This window comes from Hyperolius riggenbachi, chromosome 2, assembly GCF_040937935.1.
Source record: "Hyperolius riggenbachi isolate aHypRig1 chromosome 2, aHypRig1.pri, whole genome shotgun sequence".
In the NCBI taxonomy this organism is placed as follows: Eukaryota; Metazoa; Chordata; class Amphibia; order Anura; family Hyperoliidae; genus Hyperolius; species Hyperolius riggenbachi.
The window spans coordinates 257,710,257-257,721,183 of record NC_090647.1 but is presented as its reverse complement, the minus strand read 5'-3'; positions in this window follow the sequence as shown (position 1 = coordinate 257,721,183).

The following is a 10,927-nucleotide window of genomic DNA, read 5'->3' as shown; positions in this document are numbered from 1 at the left end:
GACAATATAATGAAATCAAACACTGCTTATCGAAAAAATCCTCATGTTACTATATTATTTTACATTCCAAATATGGATGTTATCCATATGTTGCCCAAGGATTACTGTAGTTTTGTAAAATGAAATTTAGACTTAGGATGATGCAAATGTTTGCCAGCATTGCTTCCATCCTTGTACACATGCTAGAATATTCTTGGCCAAGTCGGCCTATCGGGCCCATCTCTGGTGAGAATCTAGAGTGTGTACAGTGGCCCTCAACCGCTATGTGTCAGCAACTGATTTGCCTGACTGAGGACACTGTTCTCTTACTCACCCAGGCAGCCAGCTCCTCCCTGCATAGCAACAGAACATCTGTACAGGCTCAGACAGAAACTGGTGCCCACAGGGTTGAGTCTCGATCTCTGCCAGCTGATAGTAATTGAGTGTGTGTTTGAGGCTTTAGGTCAACCTTGTATAGAGGTGGAGCTAAGCAGAGTGTGATGAAATCATCATATCATGCTTCACCCACATTTTCTGGCTAGATACTTTTGACCAGCAGGTGTGTGTACCATGGGAGTATGCATTGCCATTGTTTCTGAGGCAATAGAAACACATCTTTTTAATAAAAAGAAAAAAAAGTCAGATTTACAAGTTTTCAGAAAGAGCAAGTGCAATCCTTTAATTTGTAGAGGATATATGACACTGACAATTCCCATTGATCACTTGGTCTGTATCAATGAGAAATAATCAATAATATTACATATGAAGATCAGAGGAACAGAGATGAAGAAAAAAAGCGAAAATTAGACAATGATGATGAAGCTGGATTTTATTAAAAATTATTTTAAAACCAGGTATGGTGTACATTTATTAAAATATTTTTCAACAGACTAGATGCATTATAAAGCATTCAAATCTATTTTTTTTTACCCTTCCTCCCTGGGGAGCATGAAGGTGAGGCAGGGGCGTAACAAGAAATCACTGGGCCCCCTGCAAAACTTTGGATGGGGCCCCCTGCTCAAAACACCCACCGCTTTCTGCACAGATAAACTGAGAAGCAATTTTATTCAATTGGCTAGTGCACATTTGAATGTGTTTTCCCTATGCAAATAAAAACAGACAGCAGTGAAGCACTTCACGCATTTTCTCTATCAATTACATTAGCTTCTGTAATAAAACATGCATGATTTCACACATACAGACACGTGTTGTGTATAAAATGCATGCAAAACCAACAGACGAGTGTGCTCCCAGCCTCAGCTTATTAAACTCACTCTTTCCATCTCTGATGGAGCAGAACTGGCTCTGCAGATTTCTCTAACATCACTACAGTACAGAACACTTGGGGAGCGTTAGAGAGGTTGGAGGCTGGGCACTGTACACAAGAGCCTGCTGCACATTGAATAGGAACTGTCTACAAATCTTTGTCTACAAACCTTTGTATGATTTATTATCAGTGGCTGAGCAGATGCAGTGATTAGAACAATTAGGCAGAGAGCAAAAAGCTTTTTCTCTCCGTGCCCAGATTCCTCAAGAATCACTTATATACACAGCACTTGGGGAGGGGTAGAGAGGCTGAGGGTAGAGCAGCGCTGTACACAAGACCTTGCAGTACACTAAATAGGGACTGTCTACAAATCTTTGTCTGCAAAACTTTGAGTGATTCCTTATCAGTGGCTAAGGAGATGCAGTTATTAGAACAATTGTGCAGAGAACAGAAAGATTTTTTGCTTTGCGTGCCCTTAGTTGTCAATCTCTCAGGACAGGGAAAATAAACTTCTCCCACCAAGTCAGGGCTCCCCACCAGTCCACGGTCAGTTTAATAGACTAATAAACATCCTCCTCAGGGGGGATTCTTATTGGTACAGACTATGAACTAATAGGGATCCCTAACAGGAGCTTTGAAGATGCTTTTGCTGGAGCTCTCATGTTCAGTATAAGAAGAGGAAGAGGGTGATGGTGGCGGTTCAAGCAGCCCCGGTTGGTTTGCACAATCGGTGTGAAGTGACCATGCCAGGGAGCCTGTATTGTAGTGCAGTGATGCGACAAATCTCCAGTAGGAGTAAGGAAGCAGTGCTGTGGTGCTGAAAGACAGCTCCACAACACAAAACCTCACTCCTATTACCAAGCAGCTAAGCTCAGTTCTCAGGTGAATAGCTACTATTTGCCTAAGGGAGGCTTTTTAGGCTTAGCAAACGCACAGGTGAAACCAACAATTACATTTGCAGGTAACTCCCATGGGAAGGCCAGGCAAGAAGAAGCTTACATGCTGCAAGCTTCTTATCACCTAACATTGCATATGGCCCAGTGTGTTTCTTTTTCTTCTTCTTCTTTTTATTTTCTTTGTTTTTTTGTTTTTATAAATGAGATATATTTTTTTTTGTTAGATCCCAGCTGATTGCCAAGTTTCACAAATGCCAAAATCAAGCCCATTGTGTCCTAGAAGGGGTTAACACAGTACATTTATTTTTAAATCTGCGAACCGAGAATTAACTTTTACAGTGAGAACATACATGAAATACTTATCATCCAATATCTGTCCTTCTGACTTGTTCAGATGATAACAGGGCTGCACAGACTTCCGAAGAACACAGCGGATAACCTTGGGTGACTCCTATTACAGTACAAAAACTCTGCCAGTTAGAGCGATGACTTATATTTATTTATTTTCTATACTGCATTTAAGTAACAGGGACACTTACTTGTCAAATCCATTTTTCAGTCCAAATGTTCATTTTGTAACTGTGACTTAAAAATAGTTTCTGTGCATTTTTTTCCTGAGGAGTTTTTAAAGAGCACATTTTTTTAAGGTGGCATTTATTTTTAAAGGATCAGGCATTCTTTTGTTACATTTGACTTACCCTGATATTCAGGTTTGGAAGAATATGAGTAATTGTTTTTTAAAACCCCTGCTAAAAGCAGACACCATTTCTATGAATGTATTGTGTCAGATGCATTATTATTGTACGAAACACTTCATAATGGATAATAAAACTAGAGACCATTCAAAAATTAAGATTAATACATTTTATTTGAATATATTATTCCAGGTACTAAAACTGGTTTGATAAGCAGTGAAAACTTGTTCACTGCTAATTCTTAGTCCATTGCATAGTTGATATACTGTAGCTCCCAAGCAAAGGAATCCTTGAATTTTTTTACCATTCCACAAATCTTCTGCACACTACACCATGTAGGGCATGAGGAAGCTCATGCTGGACTTCAGAATGTATTCCTCCAAAGGGGAGCCTCAAAATAGATTCTCCTAGAGAAGAAGCAAATAATTAATTTGATGGTTGGATAGCATACTGGTAAAGGACTCTGCCTCTAACACAGGAGTCCAGGATCCTAGCTGAAACCTGTACTTATTCAGTGAGGATTCCTTAGGCAAGACTACGTAGGACTCCACGTGGCCTATTGAGCACACCCTTAAGACTGCATTGCTTAAAGGACCACTATCACGAAAAATGTAGGCAGTTAGAATATGACAAAACCAACAGGTTTTGAGCCAGTCAATCTCTTCATGGGGGATTCTCAAGGCTTTCTTTGTGTTCAACAGTATTTTCTGAACAGCAGTTGCAAAGTCTAACTGACAAAATAGAATCGGTAAGGGTAGGAGGCGCCCAGGGTAATGATTTGCGTAGTAGTAATAACAATGCAAAGTCTAACTGACAAAATAGAATCGGTAAGGGTAGGAGGCGCCCAGGGTAATGATTTGCGTAGTAGTAATAACAAATCAAAGTCTCACTGACAAAATAGAATCGGTAAGGGTAGGAGGCGCCCAGGGTAATGATTTGCGTAGTAGTAATAACAATATATATATATATGAATCTTACCTTAATAGTGCCAAATTCAAAGATTCAAGATTTCATTTAAAATATATATACTTTTTATTGTGCACATCAGACAACGCGTTTCGTGGCTAACACTGCTTCATCAGGTCAAATTCAAGTGCCTTAATGAGCAGAGAGACATGAAAAGCCCTGAGCAAATCATTACCCTGGGCACTATTTACTACGCAAATCATTACCCTGGGCGCCTCCTACCCTTACCGATCCTACGCACCGACATTCCATTCTGGGATTGTATAGGGTTCAGACCTTTTTTTGAAGGTTTAAAGACCCACTTTTTTGTTTTGGAGCTGCGACCGAGAGACCATCCTACAACAAAGGCCGAGTGAGGGCGGTACTTCCTCACATGCTAGCATGAGTGGTTGCCTCGCTTGCAACCCACACTTGTGAGTATATATAGTTTATTCTATATACTACCAAACAGATTCGATGTTATTACACGACATTGGGCTCCCGGTGTCTCTGTATCTTTTTTTTGCCCTTACAAGATAATTGACAAAATAGTGTGCAAGTGAATAGGGAGGCTGGCTGGTATCTTACTATTTTGACAGTTAAACTGCTGTTCAGGAAATGCTGTTAAAAACAAAGAAAACAATGAGAATCCCCCATGAGAAGATGGACTGACCCAAAACCTGTTGGTTCTGTCAGATTTTAACTGCTTACTTTTTTTGTGATAGTGGTCCTTAAAGCACTTTGAGTCTAACAGGAGAAAAATGCTTTACAAATGTTGACATTATTTGATCATATAATTGATTTGTCACTCATAAGCTTATTGTTAACATACCATATCTTACTTTTGTTTATAGGCTAAAACGGTAAGTGTATGTAAGATATCATCACATGATTATGACCACCCAATCACAGACTTACAAACTGATTACATGATTACCGGTATCCACTTCAGCCTTCAGTCGTTTTTCACCTTATGCATCCAAGCAATTTTCACCTCCCATTCATTCGCCAATAACTTTATCACTACTTATCACAATGAATTGATCTGTATCTTGTTTTATCCGCCACCAATTAGGCTTTCTTTGGGTGGTACATTTTGCTAAGAATTTTTTTTTCTAAATGCATTTTAACGGGAATATTGAGAAAGAAATAGAAAAAAAATTCATTATTCCTCAGTTTTCATCCATTATAGCTTTAAACAATACATGCTATCATAATTAAAACCCACGTATTTTATTTGCCCATTTGTCCCGTTTATTGCACCATTTAAGTTATGTCCCTATCACAATGTATAGTGCTAATATTTTATTTGGAAATAAAGGTGCCTTTTTTCAGTTTTGCATCCATCACTATTTACAAGCTTATAATTTAAAAGATAATAGTAATATACCCTCTTGACATGCATATTAAAAAAGTTCAGACTTTTAGGAAACTATTTTATTATTCTATTTATGTTTTTTTATTGTAATTTTTTATAGTTATAAATTGTATTTGGGTATTTTTGGGCTTGTGGGAGGTAAACAGTTAATTTTAAATGTAATTTATTGTGTGTATTAAAAAAAAATGTATGTAGATGTACCGGTAGTTTTACTATTTGGCCACAAGATGGCCTCATTCAAAATGTTTTTTCACTTCCTGAAAGCGATCACGCTTACAGGAAGCGAGTGATTATGCTTACAGGAAGTGAAGAGAGGATGTGAAACTTTTTTTTTTTTTTAGAAAGATTGTGGGTTCTCATAGAAGCTGTCGGTCTTTCTAATGGGGACTTAGATCAATGAATGGAAACTGTGTTCCCATTCATTGATCTCCAGGCTAAAGGGTGGCACAGGAGCATGCAGGCGCATGCGTAATCACCCACAGGAGTGTGCAGCAGCATGGCAGCATCCTCTTGGACCTAGCAGATTCGTCCAAAAGGCTTAAATGGTTACAGTGTTTTCTTGCTCCTCCACAACTTCTCCTTTAGTTACATTTATGTAAGGGAAATTTACCATCTCTGCCTCCGATCATGCCTGAAGGTGAGCAGGCCCAAGGCAACACTAAAACTGAGTGATGGTGTAGGGGGCAGTGGGGGTTAACTCAACTTGATATCCATTACTGTCCATAGTGCTCTACACCTCTTACAATACTTCCTACTTCTACTCCCAATACCTCTTCCTCTGGGCTGTAAAGAAGGAAGTATCAGGAGTATGTAGGCCACTACCGTGGCCCACATACACCAATGCTCAAACTGAATTTTGAATTTGCCCACTCATCTCTGATCATGTCTCCTTACCTATTGAAATCTAACTTCAGAAGAAAAAACAATTTTAGTTCATGTGGAAACACTTTAGGCATCTTAGACAGTTTTACCGTCTGTGTCCATCAAGAACCTAAGCCTATGCACAGTGCGCATTGGAGATCATGTTGTTTGCAAAGTACACAATGGAGAATGTGTCAAGAAATCATAGTTATCTCCTTTTTGGTGTTTCTACTCTTTCTCGTAGGGAGGGGCTGACTATGGTCCCTTGTACACTCTCTAATGTGCACTCCCGCAAACAGCAATTCCCCGCTGCATACCATGCATAAGGAGGCTGACCGCACCCAATAAACATGTTATGAGGGTAATAAGCTGATTGTTTTTAGATATTTCAGGTACAAGAATGTTGACTTGTCTGCACATTTTTAGGTTAACACGCTAACCTGCATATTCTCATATTAAGATTTTTAGACATCTAAATAAGGGTGTTGGCAATAAATGCTAATTTAGCAAATGTGGAACCTGCTGTGCAATGATTTGAAAAATTTAGCTGGTCAGTGCATGTCTTTCATAATAAGCAGTGGCGTTCCTACTGTAGGGCGCAGAGGGGTGTGGCGTACCGGGTGACAGACAGCTAGGGGGGTGTTGCCACGACCCCCCACAGCAGCAGAGCAGAAGGGGGAAGCAGCGTAGAAGGAGGGGCAGTGTGGGCAGTGGTGGAGAGGGGGGACATATCCCCCCCTCCCTCACCTGGGACCCCTCCTTCTGCCTCTCTCCCCCTCCATAGATTACCGGCGGCAAGTGCAGGGGAGGGGCGGCGAGGAGGCATGCGGAGAATTACCCACCACTTCCACGATCCAAGCGCTGGCAGCGTCATGCCGTCACAGATCTCCGCCTTCAATGCCGCCCACTGAAGCACAGTGGGCGGCATTGAAGGCAGAGATCTGTGATGACATGACGCTGCCAGCGCTTGGAACGCGGAAGTAGTGAGTAATTCTCCGCATGCCTCCTCGCCGCCCCTGCACTTGCCGCCGGTAATCTATGGAGGGGGAGAGAGGCAGAAGGAGGGGTCCCAGGTGAGGGAGGGGGGATATTTCCCCCCTCCCCACCGCTGCCTCCACTGCCCCTCCTTCTAGCGCTGCTTCCCCCCTCCTGGGGCATCTATACTGGGGGCAACTGTACTAGCTATACTGGGGGCAACTAAACTAGCTATACTGGGGGCAGCTAAACTAGCTATACTGGTAGCAACTATACTAGCTATACTGGGGGCAGCTAAACTAGCTATACTGGGGGCAGCTATACTAGCTATACTGGGGGCAGCTATACTAGCTATACTGGGGGCAGCTATACTAGCTATACTGGGGGCAACTATACTAGCTATAATGGGGGCAACTATACTAGCTATACTGGGGGCAACTATACTAGCTATAATGGGGGCAACTATACTAGCTATACTGGGGGCAACTAAACTAGCTATACTGGGGGCAACTAAACTCGCTATACTGGGGACAACTAAACTAGCTATACTGGGGGCAACTATACTAGCTATACTGGGGGCAACTGTACTAGCTATACTGGGGGCAACTAAACTAGCTATACTGGGGGCAGCTAAACTAGCTATTCTGGGGGCAGCTAAACTAGCTATACTGGGGGCAGCTAAACTAGCTATACTGGGGGCAGCTATACTGGGGGCAGCTATACTAGCTATACTGGGGTCAACTATACTAGCTATAATGGGGGCAACTATACTAGCTATACTGGGGGCAACTAAACTAGCTATACTGGGGGCAACTAAACTAGCTATACTGGGGACAACTAAACTAGCTATACTGGGGGCAACTATACTAGCTATACTGGGGGCAACTATACTAGCTATACTGGGGCAACTATACTAGCTATACTGGGGGCAAATATACTAGCTATACTGGGGCAACTAAACCAACTGTACTGGGGGCAACTAAACTAGCTATACTGGGGGCAACTAGTTTCACTGGGGGCAACTATACTAGCTTCACTGGGGGCAGCTATACTGGGGGAAACTGTACTAGCTATACTGGGGGCAACTATACTAGCTATACTGGGGGCAACTAAACTAGCTATACTGGGGGCAACTAAACTAGCTATACTGGGGGCAACTAAACTAGCTATACTGGGGGCAACTATACTAGCTATACGGGGGGCAACTATACTAGCTATACTGGGGGCAACTATACTAGCTATACTGGGGCAACTATACTAGCTAATACTTTAAATTACAGTTAGCTCCGCCCTCATCCAGTCATGACCACGCCCGTTTTTTGCCGCGAAGCGCACCGCAGGTTGTGGCCATGCCCATTTTTTTAGGGGAGGGGGGTGTCTTTTAATACCCAGCACCGGGTGCCAAATGCCCTAGGTACGCCACTGATAATAAGTACAAGGTCTTTTGTATTTATGTATTCATTTGTACTGAAAAATGTTTAAACATAGCTTTATCAAGACATGATACTTACTAAAGTGACAGGGGTTAGGGCACCTACAATGTATAGATGTATGTAAATAATTTTAGTTTTCTAAGAATTGCACTATTTGGGGCAATATTGTGATGAATGCGCATTCCCCCTTCAATTCCTGTTCCCTTTGCCGCAGTTTACCTATCAGCCTCGGACCCTGAGGAAATCCTGAAGGCTGTCAGCACTGCAGGCAAAGTAACCTTTGGGATTGGTTGGTGAGTCCACACACAGTCCAATTTTGATTATATATACAATCGATACAATCTGGGATCTCATATAGAGGCCAGGTCGCTGCCACCAATCCGCAATAAAGCTTACGGATGCACTAAGTCTAACTCTAGCTAAATCCTGTAGGAAAAAGGGTTAATTTGACAACCTTTCTAGAGATAGCAAAACTACCGATATTAATATCAAAACTGTTATGATAACATCTCTAAGGAGATGTGAATCCTTTTGGCGGAGATTTTCAGAACAGCACTTAGATGAACGATTTTTAATCGTTTGTTTAAAGAAATAATGCAGAACTAAATATAGCAAATTAAACAAATTGATACAGAAATAATAAGGATTCAATATGAAAATAATAGCTGATTACAGTCTGAGCAGTTTGTCATATTACCGTATGTCCTTTTGCGGTAATAAGTCCAACAGAAGATATGAAGTCCAGTTATGGAAAGTTCTGTGGAATGGATAGAAGTCCTTGAATAAAATGCCAATCCTTTTGATGGTAGATGAATGGCTAGACAAAAGACTCCTCTCTATGTCCAGCAGTGTATTTTTAACTCTGCCAGAGGGCGGAGTTGTAAAATGAGATGGGTGGTGTATGCCTCCTCCCGCCCTTTGTCATGACAAGCAGAAAGAATATGCAATAACTGGAATGGTCATAACTCGGCAATAGCCGACTATAGCCCGCAGCGAGTGACACAGGCACGCTTCTGGCTTTCTCTGTGTCACACAGATACCAAAAGCATGTGTCTTGGGGTATTCCACTGCGGAGCGCACTTGCTTGATTTCGGAAGGTGTTAGGGATGTGCTGAGTGGTCCAACCACACACAAATTATATTTAATAATTGTCTGCTAATTTTGAAATGGCAAGCATTGACGGAAAACTGATTGATTTAATAAAATGTCTGAATGACTTATTCTTTCATATCAAGGTGAATTAAAAGTCATTTTCTCTAACTCTTATCAGGCTAGAGCAGGAGCGTGGTGCTTGATGACTTTATGATGTATCCCTGTGTCCTGCTTCTTATCAGAAGCCTTTTTAAGTAGATCTTACAGCTACATGATCTGGCTCTCTGTTTTAGGGTTTATTGGAGCTTTCCCTAGGGGACCATGACTTGTGAGGTGAGTTTGTTGTTTTATGGCACCTATCCTGGGAAGGAAAGGGATTGCTTGGCAATAAACACGAGCATAAACAAACACTCACATCCCCCAGAGCAGAGCAGACCACAGCATGATAATGTTTTTGCCGCCACAAATATCCTTCACACACCTGAGTGCTGGATATCTATGCATAAATGGAGTGCTGTTTGCTTGGTTTTTTTTTCCTCTGTATGTAATGTCTGATATAGTGTTGATCCTTTCTGATGTATTCTGTGCAGTGCTGCTCGGATACCCCTTTTCAAAATCCGAATCCGATTCGGATCCGGATACCCCGCTATCCGATCCGGGTCGGATATCCGAATTCAAAATTTTCCTATCCGAATCCGATTCGGATATCCGACCCCAGTATCCGACCGGATTCGGATATCCGGATTGAAAACCGGAAGTGGCCTTTAAATTGCTTTAAAAAGGTTTGTAAGGGTCAATTAGGCATGTAGCATCATTCTTTTTCAAAGGGGAACACTAATTGATGATGTGGGGACTTAAAATCCCCCCTCACAAAAAAAGGCTGTCAAAGGGCCAAGTGCAAAGTGCCAAATGCAAAGGGCCAAGTTCAAAGGGCCAAGTGTCAAGTGCAAAGGGCCAAGTGCAAAGGGCCAAGTGTCAAGTGCAAAGGGCCAAGTGCAAAGGGCCAAGTGTCAAGTGCAAAGGGCCAAGTGCCTAATGCAAAGTGCCAAGTTTAAAGGGCCAAGTGTCAAGTGCAAAGGGCCAAGTGCCTAATGCAAAGTGCCAAGTTTTAAGGGCCAAGTGTCAAGTGCAAAGGGCCAAGTGTCAAGTGCAAAGGGCCAAGTGTCAAGTGCAAAGGGCCAAGTGCAAAGTGCCAAATGCAAAGGGCCAAGTTCAAAGGGCCAAGTGCAAAGGGCCAAGTGCCTAATGCAAAGTGCCAAGTTTAAACGGCCAAGTGTCAAGTGCAAAGGGCCAAGTGCCTAATGCAAAGGGCCAAGTTCAAAGGGCCAAGTGTCAAGTGCAAAGGGCCAAGTGCCTAATACAAAGTGCCAAGTTTAAAGGGCCAAGTGTCAAGTGCAAAGGGCCAA